Raw genomic sequence first — 26,958 nt, forward strand, 5'->3', positions numbered from 1 at the left:
CCCCAAAACAATGAATTTCACCTTTTTCTCAAGCGCACATGGAATCTTTTCCAGGATAGATCACATCCTGGGCCATAAATCAACCCTTGGTAAATTTTAAAAAATTGAAATCATTCCAAGCATTTTTTCTGACGACAATGCAGTAAGATTAAATCTCAATTACAGGAGAAAAACTATTAAAAATGCCAACATATGGAGGCTGAACAATACGCTGCTGAATAATGAACAAACCATAGAAGAAATCAAAAGAGAAATCAAAATATGCATAGATTGAATGAAAATGAAAACACAACAACCCAAAACCTCTGGGACACTGTAAAAGCAGTGCTAAGGGGGAAGTTCATAGCAATACAGGCACACCTCAAGAAACAAGAAAAAATTCAACTAAATAATCTAACTCTACATCTAAAGAAACTAGAAAAGGAAGAAATGAAGAACCCCAGGGTTAGTAGAAGGAAAGAAATTGTAAAAATTAGGGCAGAGATAAATGCAAAAGAAACAAAAGAGACCACAGCAAATATCAACAAAGCCAAAAGCTGGTTCTTTGAGAAGGTAAATAAAATTGACAAACCACTAGCCAGACTCATCAAGAAACAAAGGGAGAAGAACCAAATCAATAAAATTAGAAATGAAAATGGAGAGATCACAACCGACAACACAGATATTCAAAGGATTATTAGAGAATACTATCAGCAATTATATGACAATAAAATGAATAACCTGGAAGAAATGGACAAATTCCTTGAAAAGTACAACTTTCCAAAACTGAACCAGGAAGAAATAGAAAATCTGAATAGACCCATCACAAGCATGGAACTAGAGGCTGTAATCAGAAATCTTCCAGCAAACAAAAGCCCAGGTCCAGACTGCTTCACAGCTGAATTCTACCAAAAATTTAGAGAAGAGCTAAAACCTATTCTACTCAAACTTTTCCAGAAAATTGCTGGAAACTTCCAAACTCATTCTATGAGGCCACCATCATCCTAATCCCAAAACCTGGTAAAGATCCCACAAAAAAAGAAAACTACAGGCCAATATCACTGATGAACATAGATGCAAAAATCCTTAACAAAATTCTAGCAATCAGAATCCAATAACACATTAAGAAGATCATACATCATGACCAAGTGGGCTTTATCCCAGGAATGCAAGGATTCTTCAATATTCACAAATCAATCAACGTAATACACCACATTAGCAAACTGAAAAATAAAAATCATATGATTATCTCAATAGATGCAGAGAAAGCCTTTGACAAAATTCAACATCCATTTATGATAAAAACCCTCCAGAAAGTGGGAATAGAAGTTAGAAGGGACATATCTCAACATAATAAAAGCTATATATGACAAACCCACAGCAAACATTATCCTCAATGGTGAAAAACAGAAAGCATTTCCCCTAAAGTCAGGAACAAGACAAGGGTGCCCACTCTCACCACTACTACTCAACATAGTTCTAGAAGTTTTGGCCACAGCAACCAGAGCAGAAAAAGACATAAAAGGAATCCAAATTGGAAAAGAAGAAGTAAAACTTTCACTGTTCGCTGATGACATGATCCTCTACACAGAAAACCCTAAAGACTCTACCAGAAAACTACTAGAGCTAATCAATGAATATAGTAAAGTTGCAGGATATAAAATCAACACACAGAAATCCCTTGCATTCCTATACACTAATAATGAGAAAATAGAGAAATTAAGGAAACTATTCCATTCACTGTTGCAACGAAAAGAATTAAATACTTAGGAATATATCTACCTAAGGAAACAAAAGACTTGTACATAGAAAACTATAAAACACTAGTGAAAGTAATCAAAGAGGACACTAATAGATGGAGAAATATACCGTGTTTGTGGATTAGACGCTGGCCCCGGTGGCTCAGACGTGAGAGACGCCAGCCCCGGCGCAACTGACCAGGCAAAGAAGCCCGGACGAGAGGAGCTACCCCATGCCTGAGGCCAGGGCCGGCGGCCGAGAGGAGCTGCCCCACGTCCAACGTGCGGTGGCAGCGCAGGCGCTGGACGACCGAGAGGAGCTAGTCCACCTTCAAGGTCAGGAGGGACGGCCTTGAGGAGATACCCTTCATCCAAGGTTAGGTACAACAGCTGCACTTTGCTGGAGCGGCTATGAAGAGATTTTCCACGACCAAGGTAAGAGAAACCCAACTAAGACGGTAGATATTGCAGGGGGCATCAGAGGGCGAACACACTGAAATCATAATCACAGGAAACTAGTTGATCTGATCACATAGACCACAGCCGAATGTGGTCGACTGGAGAAGGGAATGGCAACCCACTTCAGTATACTTGCCTTGAGAACCCCATGAACAGTATCAAGGGCAAAATGATAGGACACTGAATGAGGAATTCCCCAGGTCAGTAGGTGCCCAGTATGCTACTGGAGATCAGTGGAGAAGTAACTCTAGAAGAAATAAAGGGACGGAGCAAGAGTGAAACCAATACCCAGTTGTGGATGTGACCGATGATAGAAGCAAGGTCCGGTGCTGTAGAGAGCAATATTGCATAGGAACCTGGAACGTTAGGTCCATGATCAAGGCAAATTGGAAGTGGTCAAACAGGAGATGGCAGGAGTGAACATAGACATTCTAGGAATCAGTGAATTAAAATGGACTGGAATGGGTGAATTTAACTCAGATGTCCATTATATCTACTACTGTGGGCAGGAATCCCTTTTACAGTAATCCAGGCCAATGCCCCAACCAGTAACGCTGAAGAAGCCAAACTTGAACGGTTCTATGAAGACCTACAAGACCTTTTAGAACTAACACCCAAAAAAGATGTCCTTTTCATTATAGGGGACTGGAATGCAAAAGTAGGAAGTCAAGAAACACCTGGAGTAACTGGCAAATTTGGCCTTGGAGCACGGAATGAAGCAGGGCAAAGGCTAATAGAGTTTTGTCAAGAGAACGCACTGGTCATAGCAAACACCTTCTTCCAACAACACAAGAGAAGACTCTACACATGGACATCACCAGATGGTCAACATCGAAATCAGATTGATTATATTCTTTGCAGCCAAAGATGGAGAAGCTGTATACACTTAGCAAAAACAAGACCAGGAGCTGACTGTGGCTCAGATCATGAACTCCTTATTGCCAAATTCAGACTTAAATTGAAGAAAGTAGGGAAAACCACTAGACCATTCAGATATGACCTAAATCAAATCCCTTATGATTATACAGTGGAAGTGAGGAATAGATTTAAGGGACTAGATCTGATAGAGTGCCTGATGAATTCTGGACAGAGGTTCGTGACATTGTACAGGAGACAGGGACCAAGACCATCCCCATGGAAAAGAGTGCAAAAAAGCAAAATGGCTGTCTGAGGAGGCCTTACAAATAGTTGTGAAAAGAAGAGAAGCGAAAAGCAAAGGAGAAAAGGAAAGATATAAGCATCTGAATGCAGAGTTCCAAAGAATAGCAAGGAGAGATAAGAAAGCCTTCTTCAGTGATCAATGCAAAGAAATAGAGGAAAACAACATAATAGGAAAAACAAGAGATCTCTTCAAGAAAATTAGAGATTCCAAGGGAACATTTCATGCAAAGATGGACTCGATAAAGGATAGAAATGGTATGGACCTAACAGAAGCAGAAGATATTAAGAAGAGGTGGCAAGAATACACAGAAGAACTGTACAAAAAGATCTTCACTACCAAGATAGTCAGGAAAACGTGATCACTGACCTAGAGCCAGACATCTTGAATGTAAAGTCAAATGGGCCTTAGAAAGCATCACTATGAACAAAGCTAGTGGAGGTGATGGAATTCCAGTTGAGCTATTTCAAATCTTGAAAGATGATGCTGTGAAAATGCTGCACTCAATATGCCAGCAAATTTGTAAAACTCAGCAGTGGCCACAGGGCTGGAAAATGTCAGTCTTCATCCAATCCCAAAGAAAGGGAATTCCAAAGAATGCTCAAACTACCGCACAATTGCACTCATCTCACACGCTAGTAAAGTGATGCTCAAGATTCTCCAAGCCAGGCTTCAGCAATATGTGAACCGTGAACTCCCAGATGTTCAAGCAGGTTTTAGAAAAGGCAGAGGCACCAGAGATCAAATTGCCAACATACGCTGGATCATGGAGAAAGTAAGAGAGTTCCAGAAGAGCATCTATTTCTGCTTCATTGACTATGCCAAAGCCTTTGACTGTGTGGATCACAATAAACTGTGGAACATTCTGAAAGAGATGGGAATACCAGAGCACCTGACCTGCCTCTTGACAAACCTGTATGCAGGTCAGGAAGCAACAGTCAGAACTGGACATGGAACAACAGACTGGTCAAATAGGAAAAGGAGTTCGTCAAGGCTGTATATTGTCACCCTGCTTATTTAACTTATATGCAGAGTACGTCATGAGGAACGCTGGGCTGGAAGAAGCACAAGCTGGAATCAAGATTGCTGGGAGAAATATCAATAACCTCAGATATGCAGATGACACTACCCTTATGGCAGCAAGTGAAGAAGAACTCAAAAGCCTCTTGATGAAAGTGAAAGAGGAGAGTGAAAAGTTGGTTGAAGCTCACCATTCAGAAAACAAAGATCATGGAATCTGGTCCCATCACTTCATGGGGAATAGATGGAAAAACAGTGGAAACAGTGTCAGACTTTATTTTTTTGGGCTCCAAAATCACTGCAGATGCTGATTGCAGCCATGAAATTAAAAGACACTTACTCCTTGGAAGGAAAGTTATGACCAACCTTGATAATATATTGAAAAGCAAAGACATTATTTTGCCAACCAAGGTCCGTCTAGTCAAGGGTATGGTTTTTCCGGTGGTCATGTATGGATGTGAGAGTTGGACTGTGAAGAAAGCTGATCGCCGAAGAATTGATGCTTTTGAACTGTGGTGTTGGAGAAGACTCTTGAGAGTCCCTTGTACCACAAGGAGATCCAACCAGTCCATTCTAAGGGAGATCAATCCTGGGTGTTCATTGGAAGGACTGATGCTAAAGCTGAAGCTGCAATACTTTGGCCACCTCATGCAACGAGTTGACTCACTGGAAAAGACTCTGATGCTGGGAAAGTTTGGGGGCTGAAGGAGAAGGGGACGACCGAGAATGAGATGGCTGGATGGCATCACCACTCTGTGGACATGAGTTTGAGTGAACTCCGGGAGTAGGTGATGGACAGGGAGGCCTGGCGTGCTGTGATTCACGGGGTTGCGGAGAGTCGGACACGACTGAGCGACTGAACTGAACTGAACTCCTTGGAAGGAAAGTTATGACCAACCTGGATAATATATTAAAAGCAGATACATTCGTTTGCCAACAAAGGTCCGTCTAGTCAAGGCTATGGTTTTTCCCGTGGTCATGTATGGATGTGAGAGTTGGACTGTGAAGAAAGCTGATCGCCGAAGAATTGATGCTTTTGAACTGTGGTGTTAGAGAAGACTCTTAGAGTCCCTCGTACTGCAAGGAGATCCAACCAGTCCATTCAGAGTTAGATTGCTATTGGGTGTTCATTGGAAGGACTGATGCTAAAGCTGAAACTGCAATACTTTGGCCACCTCATGCGAAGAGTTGACTCACTGGAAAAGACTCTGATGCTGGGAAAGGTTGGGGGCGGGAGGAGAAGGGGACGACCGAAAATGAGATGGCTGGATGGCATCACCGACTCTGTGTACATGAGTTTGAGTGAACTCCGGGAGTTTGTGATGGACAGGGAGGCCTGGCGTGCTGTGATTCATGGGGTCGCGGAGAGTCGGACACGACTGAGCGACTGAACTGAACTGAACAGTGGATTAGAAGAATAAATATTGTAAAAATGTGTATACTACCCAAAGTAATCTATACATTCAATGCAATTCCTATCAAGCTACCAATGATATTTTCACAGAGCTAGAAGGAATAATCTCACAATTTGTATGGAAAAACAAAAAACCTCGAATAGCCAAAGTAATCTTGAGGAAGAAGAATGGAACTAGGGGAATTAACCTGCCGGACTTCAGGCTCTACTACAAAGCCACAGTCATCAAGATAGTATGGTACGGGCATAAAGACAGAAATATAGATCAATGGAACAAAATAGAAAGCCCAGAGATAAATCCACATACCTATGGACACCTTATCTTTGACAAAGGAGGCAAGAATATAAAATGGAGAAAAGACAGTCTCTTTAAAAAGTGGTGCTGGGAAAACTGGTCAGCTACTTGTAAAAGAATGAAACTAGAACACTTCCTAACACTATACACCAAAATAAACTCAAAATGGATTAGAGAGCTAAATGTAAGACCAGATTCTATAAAACACATAGAGGAGAAAGTAGGCAAAACACTCTCCGACATAAGTCACAGCAGGATCCTCCAAGACCCACCTCCCCAAATATTGGAAATAAAAGCAAAAATAAACAAATGGGACCTAATTAAAATCAAAAGCTTCTGCACAGCAAAGGAAACTATAAGCAAGGTGAAAAGACAGCCTTCAGAATGAGAGAAATTAATAGCAAATGAAGCAACTGACAAAGAATTAATCTCCAAAATATACAAGCAGCCCCTGCAGCTCAATTCCAGAAAAATAAAAGACCCAATCAAAAAATGGGCCAAAGAACTAAACAGACATTTCTCCAAAGAAGACATACAGATGGTTAACAAACACATGAAAAAAATGTTCAACATCCCTCATAATCAGAGAAATGCAAATCAAAACCACAATGAGATACCATTTCACACCAGTCAGAATGGCTGCTATCTAAAAGTCTACATGCAATAAATGCTGGAGAGGGTGTGGAGAGAAGGGAACCCTCTTACACTGTTGGTGGCAATGCAAACTAGTACAGCCACTATGGAGAACAGTGTGGAGATTCCTCAAAAAACTGGAAATAGAATTGCCATATGATCCAGCAATCACACTCCTTGGCATACACACCGAGGAAACCAGAATTGAAAGAGACACATGTACTCCAGTGTTCATTGCAGCACTGTTTATAATAGCGAGGACATGAAAGCAACCTAGATGTCCATCTGCAGGTGAATGGATAAGAAAGCTTTGGTACATATACACAATGGAGTATTCAGTTCAGTTCAGTTCAGTCGCTCAGGTCTCCCTGTCCATCACCAACTCCCGGAGTTGGTTCACTCAAACTCATGTCCACAGCCATTAAAAAGAATGCATTTGAACCAGTTCTAATGAGGTGGATGAAACTATAACCTATTATACAGAGTGAAGTAAGCCAGAAAGAAAAACACCAATACAATATACTAACACATACATATGGGATTTAGAAAGATGCAAATGATAACCCTGTATACGAGACAGCAAAAGAGACACAGATGTATAAAACAGTCTTCGGGACTCTGTGGGAGAGGGTGAGGGTGGGATGACTTGGGAGAATGGCATTGAAATATGTATGTTGTCATATGTAAAACGAATCACCAGTTCAGGGTCGATGCATGTTACAGGATGCTTGGGGCTGGTATGCGGAGATGACCCAGAGGGAGGATAAAGGGAGGAGGGAGGTGGGAGGGGGACTCAGGAAGGGGAACTCATGTATACCCGGGGTGGATTCATGTCAATGTATGGCAAAACCAACCAATATGATATTGTAAAATAATTAGCCTCCAATAAAAAAATAATAAATAAAGACAAGGAAAAATTATAAAAAAATAAAATAAAATGTCTCATTTTCCAGTTTTTTACTTCAGTGCAACTCATGCAGCTTTGCATCTCATTCCTCAGAAGAACTTTGTCTGCATCTTCAGCCTTGTAACACTACCACCAGTCTCGCAATCAGTAGTCCTTCCCTGGGCTACATGTTCAGGACCTGTAAAAACTTAATTCTAAAAACCATGGGCTTCAGAAGTAATAAAGACAACTCCATACCACTGATCCACTGGACTATATTCACAGTAACTCCCTCAGATGAGGTTTTGAGAATGATTCCTGACCTACTTCTAAACAGAAAAAGTCTCTTAGACTAATTGTGTATATCTACTTTAGAAATTATCAGTGTCTAAATTTAGATAGTAGCTCAGTCATTTGTGTATATTGTTAAAAAAATGGGTATATAAATATATAGATACATTGTTTTTTGATACTAAAGGTTGTATTACAAAAACAATATTGGGCCTAATTAATAGTTAAATGGAATTTTCTAATGCATCTGTTTCCAGACTTTCCAAATATGACTTTTTGAGTATTATGTCTAAAATTATTCTTATATGCCTTTAGCAGTAGCTTGTCGGTAGCTATAGACATGTAATTATGAACTGTAAATAAACTAGCTGTCAGAAAATTTCAACTAAAAAGCTGTATTAAATACATTGACCTTTGGTTTATGTGTGTATCTGTTTTTATGTCCAAACTTAGCTTTGATTGTGTTCCCAACATATTGATTACAGAAATTTTGCTATTCTGTTAGGTATTATTTCTGTGAGTTCTGTAAACTTATTAACTAAATTCTTAGTGTGAATTAGTTGTTTTTGCTTCTGTTATGCTATTTGTCTACTTGTTAAAAATGCCTATTTCAAATTTTTCTTGAGTCCTTTGTGGTTTTTTGGTGGCCTTTTAAGGGAAAATAAAATTAATTTATTCATAACAGAAAGTAGGTTCATGAAGAAAACATTTTTTATTTCAATGAGAAAGTAACAGTAGGAAGGTATAGTGTAGGAGTGAAACATAAGAAAATGATAAACTATCCTAACAATATATTCAAATTATTTTATCTCACCTTTTCTTTGTTTTTTCATCATTGTCAAAATTTCTTCTCTGTTTAAAATTCATACAGAACAAATGTTTGAATTTTGTTTCTGTGATTATAATGTCTACATATTTAATCAATGCCTGATTAATTTTATATATCATAGCATTGTTTTCACATGATTATATTTTATTTATCTTATACATTATCACTGAAAGTCAAGCTATGTTGATAAGTAATTCTATTAGTCAGCTAAGGGTTCTATCGCAAAATACCAGTCTTTGAATAGATGGGGCAGATTAAATAAAATAAATTTTTTTTCTCATAGTTCTTCTCACAGAAGTCCAAGATCAAAGTGTTGGCAAGGATGATTTCTGGTGAGGTGTCTCTTCCTGACTTGTAGACAGCCAAATTCTGTCTTTTTTTCTGTATTGAATCACTCTTGGTATTCCTTATTATTATGAAGACACAGGTTCTATTGTATCAGGGCTTGCTGTAGACAGAATGATTTTCCCCTAAATTCATATGTTGAAGCCTAATTCTCAGTGTGGTGGTATTTGAAGATTGTGATTAGGTCATGAGTGTTTGGCATGAATAACATTATCATCCTTATAAAAGAGACATGCAGAACTCCTTTGCCCCTTAGGGCCATCTTAGAATACAATGAGAAAACAATCATCCATGAACTATGAAGTAGTAAGCAAACATTCAATTCTGTAGTAACTTGATCTTGGACTTGCTAGCTTCCATAATTTTTAGTAATAAATTTTTGTTGCTTTTAAGTCACCCAGTGTTACTTGTGTTATAGCAAGCCAAACAGATTAAGGCAGGGCCACACACTTAGGATTCTCATTTAACCTTAATAGCTCATGGAAGGCCATATCTCTAAATACAGTCACTTTGAGGATTAACCTTCAACATGTGGATTTTTTTGGGGCCACAGTTCAGTCCAAAAGAATACTATGTTCCTGAAATATTGCTACTGGAATATGTCCCTATTGCATTATAAAATTATCATCACACTTTCATCACTTTATGGCAAATAGATGCGGAAACAGTGGCAGACTTTATTTTGGGGGGCTCCAAAATCACTGAAGATGGTGACTGCAGCCATGAAAGTTATAACCAACCTAGACAGCATATTAAAAAGCATTACTTTGCCAAAAAAGGTCCATCTAGTCAATGCTATGGTTTTTCCAATGGTCATGTATGGATGTCAGAGTTGACCTATAAAGAAAGCTGAGCACAGAAGAATTGATGCTTTTGAACTGTGGTGTTGGAGAAGACTCTTGAGAGTCCCTTGGACTGCAAGGAGATCCAACAGTCCATCCTAAAGGAGATCAGTCCTGAGTGTTCATTGGAAAGACTGATGCTGAAGCTGAAACTCCAATACTTTGGCCACCTGATGAAAAGAGCTGACTCATTGGAAAAGAGCCTGATGCTGGGAAAGATTGAGGGCAGGAGGAGAAGGGGACAATAGAGGATGAGATGGTTGGATGGCATCACCGACTCAATGGACATGAGTTTGGGTAAACTCCGGGAGTTGGTGATGGACAGGGAGTCCTGGTGTGCTGTGGTTCATGGAGTGGCAAAGAGTCTGACACAACTGAGCAATTGAACTGAACTGAACCTGTTTTGTATATAGTTTAACTTTGTATTGTATGAAAAATATTTTAATATATACCATTTTTAATACCTCGATGAGTTTTTAAAGAGGAACCCCTAATCAGTTATATCATTGTTATTTTTCAATGGCATTTATAAAGAAATAATGCTCTTAAATCATTGTAACTAGATGACAGAACTACCACTTGCTGAGGAGCAATGTCTGGTGATTTGATAATGACACTTGATGTAATCAAATGACAAATATATATATGTCATATATGTGTATATTGGGCTTCCCTGGTGGCTCAGAGGTTAAAGCGTCTGCCTCCAATGCGGGAGACCCGGGTTCAATCCCTGGGTCAGGAAGATCCCCTGGAGAAGGAAATGGTAACCCACTCCAGTATTCTTGCCTGGAGAATCCCATGGACGGAGAAGCCTGGTAGGCTACAGTCCACGGGGTCACAAAGAGTTGGACACGACTGAGAGACGGAACGGAACGGAAAGACACAATTCAGTGAAATCAATTAATTGATATTTCATATAAAATATCCCTGGATTAAGCCATTAAGAGCCAGGACGATTCATTCAAGTGCCAAGAAGACTATATAAGTGTGTAAAATTGCGGAGCATAAGGCCATAGAATGCTTTGGCATCTTTGTGTTCATTGACTTCCATTGCATCACCCTTATATCTTGACATTGTGGTGTTGGTGTGTGTGTCTGTGTCCCGATTTCCCTTTTTTATAAGGATACCAGTCATATCAAATTGATGGCCTACCCCACTCCAGTGAGACTTCATCATAACTAATTATGTATGCAATGAGCCTGCTTCCAAAATTCTTATTTCTTAAGTCTGAGGACTTAAGGCTGCAACATTGGAATTTTGATGAAACTCAGTTAACTATAACACAAGGATATAAACAACTAAGATTCTCTCAAAGAATGACACTCCCACTTGCCACAGTGAACTCTGCCCTTCAGGCAAGCTTATGCACTTTATTTCATTTATTATGTAGATTAATGAATAAATAAAACAAAGTTTAATTCCCTTCTTGATGTAATTAAGAGAGTTCTTGAATTTCTACAACAAAGAACATTCAGAGGTGGATTAAAATACTTTTGAAAATCCCTCCTTACCCCTTGGATTTGAAGATGGGTTATCAAAGTACAGATGTTCATATTTAAAAGCAGTATATCAGGGGTGGGAGTGGATATTACTCCCAGGTTTTTGCAAAATGATTCCACCAAATAGAAGTAATATAGTAAAGGCTTTTTACTCTATAGATAGTTAGGGGTGAGCTAGAAACAGAAACTCTTCACCTATAGGAACACAGGGCATAGAAGCATGAATATCTGAATCTTGTGACTTTCAGGGTTTGAAACAGATCTTCTGGAATTTTTGAGAGAACTGATGCTAGAACTGGCCAAGAAAAATAATTTTTATTAATTAATTAATTTCTATTTATCTGGGGCTGTGCTGAGTCTCCACTGCTATATGCAGGCTTTCTCTAGTTGTGGCCAGCAAGGGGCTACTCTTTGCTGTGGTGTGCAGGCTTCTTGTTGAGATGTCTTCTGTGGCACATAGGTTCTAGACACACATGTTTCTAGTTGCAGCATGGGCTCTGTGGTTGTGCATATGAACTCTGTAGAGCATGGGCTTAGTAGTTGTGGCACACAGGCTTAGTTGCTCCACAGCATGTGGAATCTTCTCAGATCAGGGATTGAACTAATGTCCTGGGATTGAACTAATGTCCCTGCATTGACAAATGGATAGCACTGTTCTACCCAGAAAGTTTGAAAAAGAATGACCCCAGGGTGCACTAAGTGAATTAGTGAGGCCAAGAGCATTCCAGAGGTTTGAAACTCACTGAAAAGAGGAAGAGAGGCTGGCCTAAAGGGAAACATTTTGCTGGATAATCCTCCTGTATACAGTCCCTCATTCAGTACACTTCTGACTAAAACAAATAAACAAAATAGGCTCCCATGGGAAAGCCTTCATGGGAGAGCCTGAGGCCTCTCAGTTAAAGGAGAGTGTGCCCCAAACCCAAGCCCCTAGATTTAACTCTCAAGAGTAGCCTAATTAGAAGCTCTTTTTTTTTTTTTTTTTTTTAGATTTGGTCTGTGGTGTGTAGCAGACAGCAATCATCTGCACTGACCAGCTACCAAAGACAAGTAAGGATTGTCTTATGAAGGCTCTCAGGTGAAGAAGAGCTGATTCTGGGAATCTGTGGGCAAATGAAAGAAACCACTGGGGTCCATCCTGGGTTCTTGAGTGAATTCATGGTATAGGTAGTGGCTCATGTTTACCTGGACTCAATAGTGTTTTCTGCAGTTCAGGCCCAGCTGACTTGAGTAGATTTTAAGTTGTCAGTGTTGGCATGCCTCAGAATCAGGTGGTGAGGTCATTAAATGATCAGTTTCAGAGATTTTGGTTTAGAATGTTCAGAATCAGTCCATATGGAGAAAATTTATTTTGACATTGCCACATGTGCTAGATTTAGTTTCTGATTTAGTTATTGGGCAGTTTGATTCGGTTACTGGACATTACTGTCAATGTTCCACACTTTATGTTTACCACTGCACAGTGAATTCATGGAGAAAATATTTACAAAAAATCAACAGAACTTAAAAATTCACCTTTTACCTTGCTCAAACCTAGATCCCTCTTCTGAGGTAACTATTGGTTTATTATGTAGATTTTCAAGATCTTTTCTAATGCATTCATATTCTTCTGAATGTTTGAAATATTATTTTGTTTTATTGAATCTGGGTCATTTCTTATGTGTGGATACTCTATGTATTTCTAGAAATTGTTGAACACAGTTTTACTCTGTCCCAAATTAGATTTTAATCAGTGCAAAATGAAGTGGAAATATTATAAAGAACAATGCTTGGAATACTGTTTATTTTTATTGTTAGTTGAATTTTTAATATGTGAAAGTGATCCCCCAAATCACTTAAAAATGCTAGTACCATTTTCTACCAACATTCCAGCGGGCAACTGGATTAATGTAATTGATGTCCAGATGCTGTAATTCTTAAAATCCTGGTTACTTTGGGAGTGTTTAGACTTTATTAAGTTGATGACAGGTTAAACTGTTATTCACTGTGTATTATTACACAGGCATATTACTGATGTTATTACTCTGTTATTAATAGTTGAATTGACATTTTTACAATAAATATTGAGATTCATGTTAAATTATAAGAATTTCTTCTGGAAGCAGGATTTTTGAAGCAGTTATGTTATAGAGAGAAATTTTAGAAACCATTATATACTATCTTAGAAAGAGACTTGAAGTGCTGAAAGATGATTATAAATCATGTTGTAAATAAAGCTATTTGCTTTGTTTCTCTAATTTTGGCACATTTTTCAATATTATTGTATAGTTATTTATTATTTCCTGTGTGGATGACATCTTAACAGTCTGTAGACTTCTTGAGAGAGGAATATTTATTTCTCTAGTATATCCAAGAGTTAATTCCAATCAGTGCTTTTCCTACAATGGCTATAGAAAATGTGAAGTGATTTTTCTATGAAGCATTTTTTATTTGTGAGGTACTTAACACTCAATCCTCAGTAGATCTGTTCGAATGTTGCCTGTTGTGCTGTTTAGAAACCTTTCACACCAAATAATTTTAACATCTCATTCAGAGACTAAACTTTTTACACTTAGCACTTTCCAATTTATAAAAGGTGTTCAAACACTATGCCATTGTTTAATATTCCATATTTCTTTTTTTAACTGACACGTGTTTATTTTTATTAGCAGTATTTCATCTTAACCTTACCCTTGTTGGTACCAGCCCTCTTTTTCGCACTACAATGCCATATATAATCCTTTTTTGGACAGGCATTCTGCCTCTGTTCAGAGTATATAAAGTAGACCATCCCATTTGAGGGTAAAAGCTAGTGACCGTCCTCAGAATGGAGTGTATTTTTACTTTTCAGTTTCTTGCTGACTTCTTTTATAATCTGTGTTTGTCATCCAGTTTCTTAATTGGAAATTATTATTAAGAGCAAATATACAGTTAGACTGACACAGTGGAATGAGTCTTTCCCTGATAAGTTTGACAATGAGGTAATTTTGTGCTTTTGGTAAAAGCAATAACCTAACTTACTCCAAAGAAATGTTTTTGAGGATGCTCTTTTTTTTTTTTCTAGGTGTGGTTTTGTATCTCTGGGCATCTACCAAGTATTAGATAATGTTTGAACAAGAAAGAACCTTATTGTAAATCAGGTGTAAGGAATCTGAGATTGCTGGTTCTCAACAGATTTGCTAAAGTTAGCATACTTCAATGTTTTAGTTTTCTCCTATTTCTCATAAATGTCAAGGGTTTTCTCCATGCCTACACAGTGATATATGTCACCCTTTCTAAGATTAATAATCTTTGCCAATATTGGAGTTGATTTATGCTCTGGCTCTGTTGGCAACAGTCTTCCCTACCCCAGCCCTCATCAGCTACATTGATTGGGCACCAGAGCTTCTCCCAGCCTGCTGGTTAAGCAGATGCTAATGGGCAAATGAGCAACAGCAGGGGGGCATGCTGGGGTGATCTTCATTCATTAGCAACTGTTCAAGCAGCAGGATGAGGGAATCTGCAGATGCTGAGAAAGACTCTAGGATGAACTTGACCTCAAAGGTACTTGTGAACAAAACTTGAATTTTATAAGAAGGTAAGGTTTTCCATGTTTACCAAAACTCCAGTATTCTTGCCTGAAAAACTCCATGGACAGAAGAGCTTGGCAGGCCATAGTCCATGGGGTCCCAAAGGGTCTGACACAACTGAGTGACTAACACTGTCACCCATTATCACACACAGAGGATCAAAGGCAGATTTATGTCACCTGTTAAATTATCAACTTGACTTCTGCACGTTGGAATGCTTATAGAATTGTGTTGATCCTTCTCCCATTTATCAGATGTTATTTTTTTTTCTGAAATACTTACAATGCTGTCTTTGAATTTTCTCAGGAAACATTCTCTGTCTTCATCTCTGGAAGTCAAAGTGTGCATACATTAAGAGGTGGTTTTTATTGGATTATTTAGATTGTTATATACAATTATCCTTGATGTTTAAGATTACAGGTAGCTAATTAAAATTGTTATCAGACACCTCTCATTTAAAGCTGGGTCACTGTAATAATTTTCTAGGGCTGTAGTAACAAGTTACCACAAACTTTGTGGCTTGAACAACATAAATGTACTGTCTTACAGTCAGGAGGCCAAAAATCTGCAATCAAGTTGTCACAGGGTTGCTTCCTTCTGGAGGATTTGAGGGAGAATCTGTTCAGTGCCTCACTTCTGTCTTCTGGGGGTGCTGGCACTCTTTCTTGGCTGGTCGATGTATCACTCCAATCTCATCTCTGTCTTCATATGTCTTTCTTCCATGTGTCTCAGTTTTTCTCTCTTTTCTCTTATGAAGATATTTGTCATAGGATTTAGGGCTAAACCTAAATCTATGATGACCTTATCTGATCATCCAAATAAGTTCACATTCACAGGTATCTGGAGTTAGGACATGGACATTATTATGGACGCTATTTGATCCACTAAAATCACTGAATTCTAATGATATACATCAAGAAATGACATGAATACATTATTTAACATGGATGGCTTATTCGTGTTTTTCAAGTCTTTTAAGCCAAGGCTAAAAAAACATAGTATGTCTGTGCTTTTTTTAGAGTTTAAATGTTTCTCTAAAGACATTAACCACATTCACACCTGTATGTGATATATACATGAATTACAAATTAAGTTAAAATTTTAGAATTGAAATAAATTTGTTATGTGCATTTCCTGTTAGAGACATCTAATTATCATCTGAGTTTTGATGTTGTCCAGATATATTCATGTCTTGTCAAATTTTTAGAAGTGAACATTATTCAAATTTATTTTACTTGAACTTATAGGTAAGTGTTTTGAGCAATATATCCAGTGTTTGTTCATACACATATCAGTCTTTGCTATTCAGAGTACTCTTAACACCAAGAAAGCAATCTGATTCTTATTTCAGGAATGATAATGACTGTAAGTTGAGATGAATATACAGCCAGAGATTTTATTTTTTGTTGTTAATTTTCTTTTTTAGCTAACCTTCTACAGTGAGCGGAAAATTCCCAGGAAACCATTAGTTTGTACTTACATTCATATTTTCTTCCTGTGTCTCCCTCTGTCTCTTGCTGCCTCTCAGAACTGTGTCCCTTGTGTGGCCTCTGTTTTTAAATTCTCAGTTGGTTCAGCTGCGACATGGAGAAATAGGTCTGCAGCACACTCCTTGCCAAACACTGGGAGTATAGGTTTCCCATTTTAAATTTGCAAAATGTAGTCCTTCTGGCTCCAGGAGGCTTTGGCTGCTTTACCTTGCTGCTGTAATGAGAATATACTGACACATTTTCATTATTAGATCAAAGGAGAAGGACATTACATGAAGTCACTTACAAATGAAATATAAAAATTGGCTGGAGTGTACACTTTCATTCTCTTTTCCAGAATCAATAGAGGAAACCAAAGAAAGGAGACACGTAGTCTGAAATTAATATAGCTGGTGAAATCAGACTTAAAGCAGTTCCATTTATTCACAGTTAACTTGAATAACTGAAACATGGATTTTATAATTAGAATGTCTTGGAAAATGCAACTTAATTTATAGAAGGGACACACAGAAAAGTTACATGTGGGCCTTATTAGTTTCAGTATCCAATTGTACAATATTCTTGATTTGATAATTCAAGGTGAAATGGTAAAACATTATTTCAAAAGATCATTTTGTCCCCAAATATAATAGCATCTTTTTTAAATTACATATGCATTTAATCTAAGTAATAAGTTTTAAAAATATTGCTTTATCTTTGGTGACTGTAATTCAAAATCAATTAAATTCTCAGTCATTACTTCTGTCATTGGTTCATGACTAGTGTCACCAACTGTAACAAATCACCAAAATGTTTTATTACAGAAAGGTGACACTTGTGTTTGTTATATATTCAGAGTTGATAAGAATATATCCGCCTTCTCAAAGTTATACGCCAATCTTTGTTACCTTTAGGGCAGTTTCTCTGAAAGATCTGCTTACATTGTAGCAAACTGAGAAGTCTACAATTTGGTCAAGAATTTTTTTTTTAACCAAATTACAAAACCTAAATGACCTTAGATTTGATTGCTTCAGTTCAGTTCAGTTCAGTCGCTCAGTGGTGTCTGACTTTTTGCGACCCCATTAATCACAGCACACCAGGCCTCCTTGTCCAGCACCAAAAAAACAGAGTGTGGCATATGTGTTGGGAATATACTTACCCATTGACTTTCTTGGTAATGCATTTTTTACAAACTCATGTGTCTAAATATATGTATTATATATACTACTTAATATCTGAGCATAGCAATTATGCATTTATGGGTGCAAATAATCAAGTTGGTAAGACTCAATAGGTTTTTGGTCATAGTTGTCCTGTTGCTTATCTCAAATGAGTACTGTACATTTCTTCCTAGGATCTTTTTCTCTTAAACCTGACCTGAAGTCACCAGTCTTCTCAGTTGAAAGTCAGTGAACAAATAATTATATTCAATAGTCATAGGCAGTCTTCCATATCTGTGGCCTTGCCAAGGTATCTATATAGTCATTGCTGCTGCTGCTGCTGCTAAGTTGCTTCAGTCGTGTCCGAGTCTATGCGACCCCATAGACAGCAGCCCATGAGGCTCCCCAATCCCTGGGATTCTCCAGTCAAGAACACTGGAGTGGGTTGCCATTTCCTTCTCCAATGTATGAAAGTGAAGAGTGGAAGTGAAGTCACTCAGTCATGTCCGACTCTTAACGACCCCATGGACTGCAACCTACCAACCTCCTCGGTCCATGGGAGATTTATACAAAATTATAAACTGTCAAAAGGCTGGCAGCCACAGCTTCTTTCTGTGTAATAACAGACTATATCAGAATTGTAGGGGTCCTTTGTAAAGCTCACAAATTCCTTTAATTTCAGAGAGGGATATTAAGGTATACTGTAGTGTCATAAAGTCTATTTCCCTAACAAAGACATTCTCCTTTAACTGAAAGTGAAGAAAGAAGTCAGAAGTAACACCTATTAGTTGGCCTGTGCATTTCCAGGTATCTTAATAAAGTTTGAATTGTATTTAAAGTAGTTACTTTGGACATTGGGATTGAATCAAGATTCTGTGATTTTTCATGTTTCCTGTTCAACATTGAAAGGATAATAGTGTAACTGATATATGAATTATGTGCAATAAATGGGAAATATATATGCAGACTCCCTAAGTCTACCTTTTGTAAAGAAAATGTTGAACAGATATTAAGAATTAAAAAAAAAAATTTTTTTTTAAAAGTTCACAGTCTTTGTATATATCATTGAAGGGAAAATAATCTAAGTTAATGAAAAATGAGGACTCTGAAAATCCAATAAAATTTCAGTTCAGTTGTCTCCTCTGGAATTCTGCTTCTCATAAAATATTATTTTAGATTACTATTTCCCCAAAATAATATGGTAAAGACAGTTGTAAGTGGAATATTCTATTAGAGAACATTTACCCTAGGGCTAGTTATGAAAACAGGGAATGATAATAGCTACTCAGTTACACTGGAATAACTTTTTCAAAATGAAATTTTCATTAAAGTAATATTAAGGGGACTATTTTCAATGTGAATGAAGAAGTTTCACCATATGATTCATTTTATTCTTAATTATGATCACATGGTTCTATAGGCAACATAAAGAAAATGTGCACCCAGGGTTTCACTATATTCTTAAAACAAAATTATTATGAACTGAGCCATTACTCTACCTTTTTTTCCTCATTTGAATTAGACATTATCACCATTTAATAATTATACATCTGACACTTTTCACAATACATAAGAATTAAATTTTCCTGAGCTTTATTTCAGACCCTCTGAAATTTACATTAGTTCTTTAAAGACACTTTACCAATATGCATTTAATTTTATGTTGCAGACCCTTGAAATAGAACCAGACTGAAAACAAAATTTGCATGATTGATTGACCTGGTATTACTGTGAGATCACTTAACCTGAATATAAACCCTGAGTTATTTGGTCTTTTTGAGCTGATTGAGAATTTAAATAAGATCTGCTTGCTATTGGAGAAGCCAGGAAAATTTTAGATTTTGGTTTTCCTCTTAATCAATTTTTATGGCATTTTACCTTCCAAGATTTCTAATTACAGGATAATTCAGTTAGATTTGAACTTTAGAACAGTTTCCACAGGAGGAATAGGTGACTCATTTCCCATACTAACTCTTCATGATCACCCTGGTCATCACTTCACATTCCAAAATAAAGTTGAAAAAAGAAAGAAGAACAAAGTTGAAAAAATGTTACCTAGTTGTAAGACTTCTTATAAAGTTATAGTAATCAAGGCAATTTGATATTGGTGCAAAAATAGACTAATAGATAAAACAATAAATTTGACTTTATCCTCATTAAAAATATCTGCTTTTCCAAAGACAGGTGGTGAGAAAACTAAAAGTCAAGATGTATAATAGAAAATATTTGAAAATCATAGAGCTTATAAAGGACATATATCCAAAATTATAGAGTTTAGATATAATTCAACAATATGAAAACAAACCACCCAGTAAATAAATGAGCAAAGATATGAATGGACATTTTACCAAAGAACATACATGCTTTGAAATAGGCATATAAGATTTTCACCATCCTTAGTTATGAGGAACTGCAAATTAGTACCACAGAAAGTATGAGATCAATAATTGTAATAATGTGACTCTGAGTTTGGGAAAAAGCAACAAGAGGAAATATTTTCCTGGACCAGGAGACTAGTAAGACAGTGGTCAAGAGACTTTTGCTACTTGCAAGGCCTGGTCCGATTTTAGCACACTGAGTGGCCCATCACTTCCCTAGACCTGGGAATGAGCCTTCCCAGCACCGCGGGACACAATGGCCATGAAATGGTGTCACATGGTCAGATATGTGGCTATGAAGGACCCTGCTGACTGGAAGTTGGTACTTGCCAGCTGCCTCTACAAAGATTACATCATGACCATTGCAAGCTGATGACCTTCAACACCCCCTGAAACAAGTTCAGGGTGAAAATCAGGAATGAGGCACTCTGTGCTCTGAAAAAAAAAAACAAAAACTGGCAGAACAGGCCTTCAGATAGTTAGATCTTTTCAGAAAAAGGTTTTATGAGTTCCAATTCTAGCATCTTCTCATACCTAGAAAAACACTGGCAACATGTGAAATCTGCTTTGGTTATTAAAAAAAATTTTTTTTTTACAATTAAAAGTCAAACTAGAGTAGTTATGGTTCAGACATCCTGGGAAATAACTATTTCCCAGATATCCTGAAAAATGATATTATGGGTGTGATTTCAGATTAGACTCTGTGACCTAATGTAGAACTTAATGCTCCTGTAATGCATTTTTGCTTCTGTACTTTGCTTGCTGCTCGTAAAACCAAAGTTACTCCATTTTAAGATAAGGTTGTTTTTAAGTCAAGATTCCTAAAATTGTTTTTGAAAAAAAATTTAAAAAATAAAATAGATGGAAAAAAAATAATAAATTAAAAAAAAAAGAAAGTTTCAACTGTATACCTGTTGTATTGGCTAAAATGAAAAAAAAAAAAATCATGCTGAGTGTCGGCAAAGATGTGGAATGACATCTAGTGGAAATATCAGATTTCTAACCACTTTGAAAAGTTTTTCAGTTACTTAAAATGATTAACCTTTAACTGTCATATAATTTAGCAGTTTTGTTTATAGATAGAAACTGTCCACCCATGAAAACTGTCCACCCATTAATGTTTACACATACTTGTTTATAAATGTTTCTAGCAGTTGTAATAGTAATAACCAAAAACTGTAAACAACCTATATATCCAATGAACAGATGAATCAATAAACATTCGTGAATGGATATATAGTTGAATCAATAAATATCTATGTTGTATCCTTACAATAGAATACTACCTGAAATAAAAAAGAATGGATTATCGGTATCTGTATCAATATGAATGATACTCAAAATGTGTATAAATGAAGTCAGATTGAAAAGCTACACATTTCCTTGTTTCATTTACATAAAATTCTTGGAAATGAATAATAATATACAGTGATAGAAAACAGGTTATCTGAAGTCTATGGGGTTGGGAATATGAGAAAACTTTAGGAAAGGTGTATGTTCGTTTTCTTGACACATTACTGGTTTCAAAGGTTTACTCATGTTATAAATCTTGTACACTATGAATATATGCAACTTATTTTATGTCAATCACAATTAAAGCCATTAAAATATCATTTTTTAACGGATGAAGGTAGGCAATAAAGTTTGCTGTAAATCTGAGATTAATAGAAGCCCCAGCACTTAATTTCCATATTGACATGAGAAAGTTAAGAGGACTTCTTTCTTCATCTATAAAATTAAAAAATAATACCCATCTAAAGGACTGCACTGGAAAAGACTCTGATGCTGGGAAGGATTGGGGGCGGGAGGAAAAGGGGACGACAGAGAATGAGATGGCTGGGTGGCATCACCGACTCGATGGACATGAGTTTGAGTGAACTCTAGGAGTTGGTGATGGACAGGGAGGCCTGGCGTGCTGTGATTCATGGGGTGGCGAAGAGTCGGACACGACTGAGCGACTGAACTGAACTGAACTGAAAGGACTGAAAGGAGATCCAACCAGTCCATTCTAAAGGAGATCCATCCTGTGTGTTCATTGGAAGGACTGAGGCTAAAGCTGAAACTCCAATACTTTGGCCATCTCATGCGATGAGTTGACTCACTAGAAAAGACTCTGATGCTGGGAAGGATTGGGGGTGGGAGGAGAAGGGGATGACAGAGAATGAGATGGCTGGATGGCATCACCGACTCGATGCACATGAGTTTGAGTGAACTCTGGGAATTGGTGATGGACAGGGAGGCCTGGCGTGCTGTGATTTATGGAGTCGCAAAGAACTGAACTGAACTGAACTGAAGAGATATAGTCTAGTATTTAAATGTAATAATATGTAAAAATATTTTGTATAACACCAAGTACATATTAGATTCTCAGTTCAGTTCAGTTCAGTTCAGTCGCTCAGTCGTGTCCGACTCTCCGCGACCCCATGAATCACAGCACGCCAGGCCTCCCTGTCCATCACCAACTCCCGGAGTACACTCAAACTCATGTCCACAGAGTCGGTGATGCCATCCAGCCATCTCGTTCTCCGTCGTCCCCTTCTCCTCCCGCCCCCAACCTTTCCCAGCATCAGAGTCTTTTCCAGTGAGTCAACTCGTCTCATGAGGTGTTTAGATTCTCAGTAAATACTAATTTCCTTCCCATAGTATTGATATTTGCTATCTCTGATGATCATATTTTGCCACAAGTAAAAAATCACTGGGAAAATGCTAAGTTAAGGATTTTGTAAAGCATATATATATATATTTTTTAATTTTTTCCCAGAAATGCCATAAACCACAAAGTGAATGACAGTTGCCATGTACATGACAGGCACCACTTACCAGGAGAGTTTGAAAAATTATCACTTTCATTTAAAATCATACCCTGAAGGAAAAAGAGGTGTCAGAAATAGCACCCAAATAAGAAACACCTACATGTCCAGATGAAAAGATACCATCTAAAACAGGTAACAGATCCTGTCATGAATAAGAGGAATTAGGTTATGACTAGAGACAGTAATAGTCCTTCTCTCCATCCTAAGAGTTGAAAAAGTTTAAGCGTTCTAAAACTGAATGTGTGACCAAATACATTAAAACAGCTGAGTCAGTAATTTTGGCAGATTTAATGACAGAACTAGATCAACTAAAAATTCAGTCTGACCTGTTATATAAAGGTGGATCACTAAAATATCAGGGAGAAAAGTAACCAAGCTTCTTGACCCTAAAACTGTGAATTTAATTAAATACATTGTGTAAAGATAATATTACCATTTATAATATATGCATAAGCATCTTTAGAACTAATCAATTGCCTTAGTTAGAAAATTCAGATTAAAGTATTTTCATTACATAAAGCTTTAAAATCTATAGCAAAAAACATCTATGTAATTATTCAGAAAGATATCCATCTTTCCTCATAGGAATAAATATAAGTCCCTATATAACTTCATGTAAAAGATAAGTTTCTGTATCGGTTATGGAAGATTCTCTTCAAAAGAAAGCAAGCTAGATTTTGGTAATAAAGTGACTTGTGAAAGTAGCTCAGTCGTGTCTGACTCTGTGATCTCATGGTCTATACAGTCCATGGAATTCTCCAGGCCATAATACTAGAATGGGTAGCCCTTCCATTCTCCAAACTAAGGATTGAACTCAGGTTTCCTGCACTGCAGGCATATTCTTTACCAGCTGAGCTATGACTTCCCTGGTAGCTCAGCTGGTAAAGAATCCTCCTGTAATGCCAGAGACCCCGGTTCAATTCCTAGCTTGGGAAGATACCCTGGAGAAGGGATAGGCCACCCACTGTAGTATTCTTGAGCTTCCCTGGTGGCTCAGATGCCAAAGAATCTGCCTGCATTTCGGGAGACCCGGGTTAGATACTTGGATTGGAAAGATTCTCTGGAGGAGGGTATGGCAACCCACTCAAGTATTCTTGCCTGGACAGTCTCCATGGACAGAAGTGCCTGACTGGGTGGCAAGGGTTGGACACGACTGAGCAACTAAGTACAGCACATTCTCCCCAAACAATCTAGGTGATCACCATTTGCTGGAATTCTATAATAAATCATGTTTCTAACATGAACTTTTTTGTAAAGGATGTAATTACCTCTGAATTATCTTCTCTATTGGAGCTTCCCTGGTAGTTTAGATGGTAAAGAATTTGTCTGTAATGCAGGAGAACCAGGTTTGATCCCTGGGTTGGAAAGATACCCTGAAGAAGGGAATGGCCACCCACTCCAGTATCCTTGCCTGGAGAATGCCATGGACTGAGGAGCCTGGCTGTCTACAGTCCATGGGGTTGCAAAGAGTCTGACATGACTGCCTGACTGACACTTTCACACTTTATCTCCTATGTTAATCTATATATCTATACAGTTTCTTATAATTCGTACTATATTTTACAAAGTATAAACTCCTTTCACGATAGTATCTCATTTAATCAATTTTGCTTTATGAAAGGTAAAATGACCAAAATAGTCAAATAACTTTTAAAGCTCACAACAAAAATTAAACAACTGAATTAATAAATAGATCAAAGTCCTAATCTGCTACTCATATTGATCTGTCCATTGTTTCAGAGGGTTTGCCTTGTGCATTCCTCCCTTGATGTTAGTCAATACCAGCATGGTGAGAACATTCTCTGGCTAAGGATGTATGGTATGGCCAGTTTTGGGTTTTTTTTTTTTTTTCTCTAATCAAACCTAACTGAATAAAACAGTATTGATCCTGTGACTTTACCTCATTAATACACATTCTTAACAAGCAAATTAAGTGATTTTGATCAAGTAATTCAAAACAAAAACTGGAGTGGAAAAAGGGGTCTTTACATTTATGATTCAGTTCAGTTCAGTTCAGTCAGTCAGTGGTGTCCGACTCTTTGCGACCCCATGAATCACAGCACGCCAGGCCTCCCTGTCCATCACCAACTCCCGGAGTTCACTCAAACTCATGTCCATCGAGTCAGTGATGCCATCTAGCCAACCCATACCTATTCCTAGTTTTATAACCAATTATGTGAATACTAGTACAAAATAGAGAGAAGTTCTCCTATGTATTGATCACAAAAGAACTGATTCAGTGACTTCCACAAACACTTACTCATATCAGTATTAATACTTTGAAAGACTATCAAGTAAATCAATAGAGGAGACCCCTCAATTTGAAAGATGATACATTTTAACCAGCAATCTTCTCTGAATCTTTAGAAAAAAATTTGATGAAAAACATTGGACTCTTCTGATATAGTTTGTATTCCTTTCATAATGACTATATTGTGAAAAGAGGAATATATATATATATAAATTTGTCTGAAGTGCTGAATAAGGGTACAACCAGATAGCCAAACAATATAAATATTTACATAAATTATATATAGTAAACAATTCTAGTTTGGAGTTCTTATTAATTTCATATCAATGTTTTTTATTATTTCTGAAAATATAATATTAATTTACTAATTTAATCACTTTCTTCCTTCACTAGGCTGTGTAGTCTAGAAAAGTAAAACATTTCTTCATTATTAATTGGAGTATTCTAAGGGCATAGTATGTGTCTAGCACATATTGAATGACCAAAAGATTAATATTCCATATACTTGCCGCAATACAATATGGAGAATAGATAACAGAACCTTTGGCCTCTTTATGTGAAAATACTGTTTAGGCTTTAGGCATTTCCTCCCCTATTTTTTCTATTTTGGAGGATTGCATAGATCAAGGAAAATGAAATTACTCTACATGTAGGAAGTGATTGAGTAAGTTCTAAATTAGTAAACATTCCCCAAGATTGTGATTTAATGCAGTAACTGCCCTCCAGGTAGCTTTTAATGGTTTCCATTCTCTGTAATTATTAAAGATCATCATTTTACTGTTTACATATTTCTTTCTAACTGCTTAAACTTAAGAGTTTCTACCTCCTATTCAAGGCATGTGTGCATGTGTGTGTGTATACAAACATTTGTGTGTGAAATATAGACCTTATTTAGAAAATATTTTTGTATTTAACAGGAAAATTATTCATATATATACATGTTGAATTAATTAAAGCTAAGAGTCCTTGTCCTTGGTTAGTTCTTCTGTTATGATATTTGTTTTATATATTCATTTTTAAAATAATCTAAAATATTTTACTGAAATAGAATTGAACTGTGTTCCTTGAAAAAATATGAAGATTAGATATTTATACAAAGTATAAACAGTTTTTGCTAAATCTCACTGATTGTATAAATTTAATTTTTTCAGTGTGCATGCCCTGCACATGAAGATCCTTATATTGCTAGTTTGTTTAAATAATAAAATAATTTTATATAATGAAAAGACTATACAGACTTTCCATGTTTATTTTACTTTAGCTATCGAAATAAAGATATATCATGGGTCTAATAGTTTCTAGTATTGTATTTTTTTAAGAAAAGCTAATTTTAGTCAATAAAGTAGAAAAGCATAGACAGTACTGAAAATATTTTCCTCATTTTGCAATCTGACTTGTAACAAGATGTTCCTAATCTGATTTAGAAGCTCTATTTGTACATTTCTAAATGGAAAAATCTATGAAATTACCTAAGTACTGGAAAAGGTGAACAATTTTGGAAATGTACATTTCATTTAAATGATCACAGTGAATTTTTACCATATACATTCAAAATTGATATTGTTCTTCAGAAGATATTTCACCCAGGAGTAAAAAAAAAAAAAAAGCTTCTACTTTTTAATATTACAAAAATAAGCTCATTTAGCATTCTTAATTAAAAGCAAAGATGAAAAAGAAAGACTATTAAGTGGTATTTGCTGTCCCATGCATCCATGTTTTATGACAACCAAAAAACAAACAAACAAAATGAACAAAGAAAGTTTATCCAAAGTGTTTGTTTCAGTGTGGAAAATAATAAGAAGCTCTTGGTCATTCCTGAACAAACAGTATTTTTCTGAAGAACAATTTTGAGATTATGTGTTCTCTACTGGCACTTCAGTTCAGTTCATTCGCTCAGTCATGTCCAACTATTGCAACCCCATGGACTGCAGCCTATCAAGCCTTCCTGTCC

Source organism: Moschus berezovskii, chromosome 7, assembly GCF_049115385.1.
Source record: "Moschus berezovskii isolate FMDL1 chromosome 7, NW_MosBer_1.0, whole genome shotgun sequence".
Taxonomy (NCBI): Eukaryota; Metazoa; Chordata; class Mammalia; order Artiodactyla; family Moschidae; genus Moschus; species Moschus berezovskii.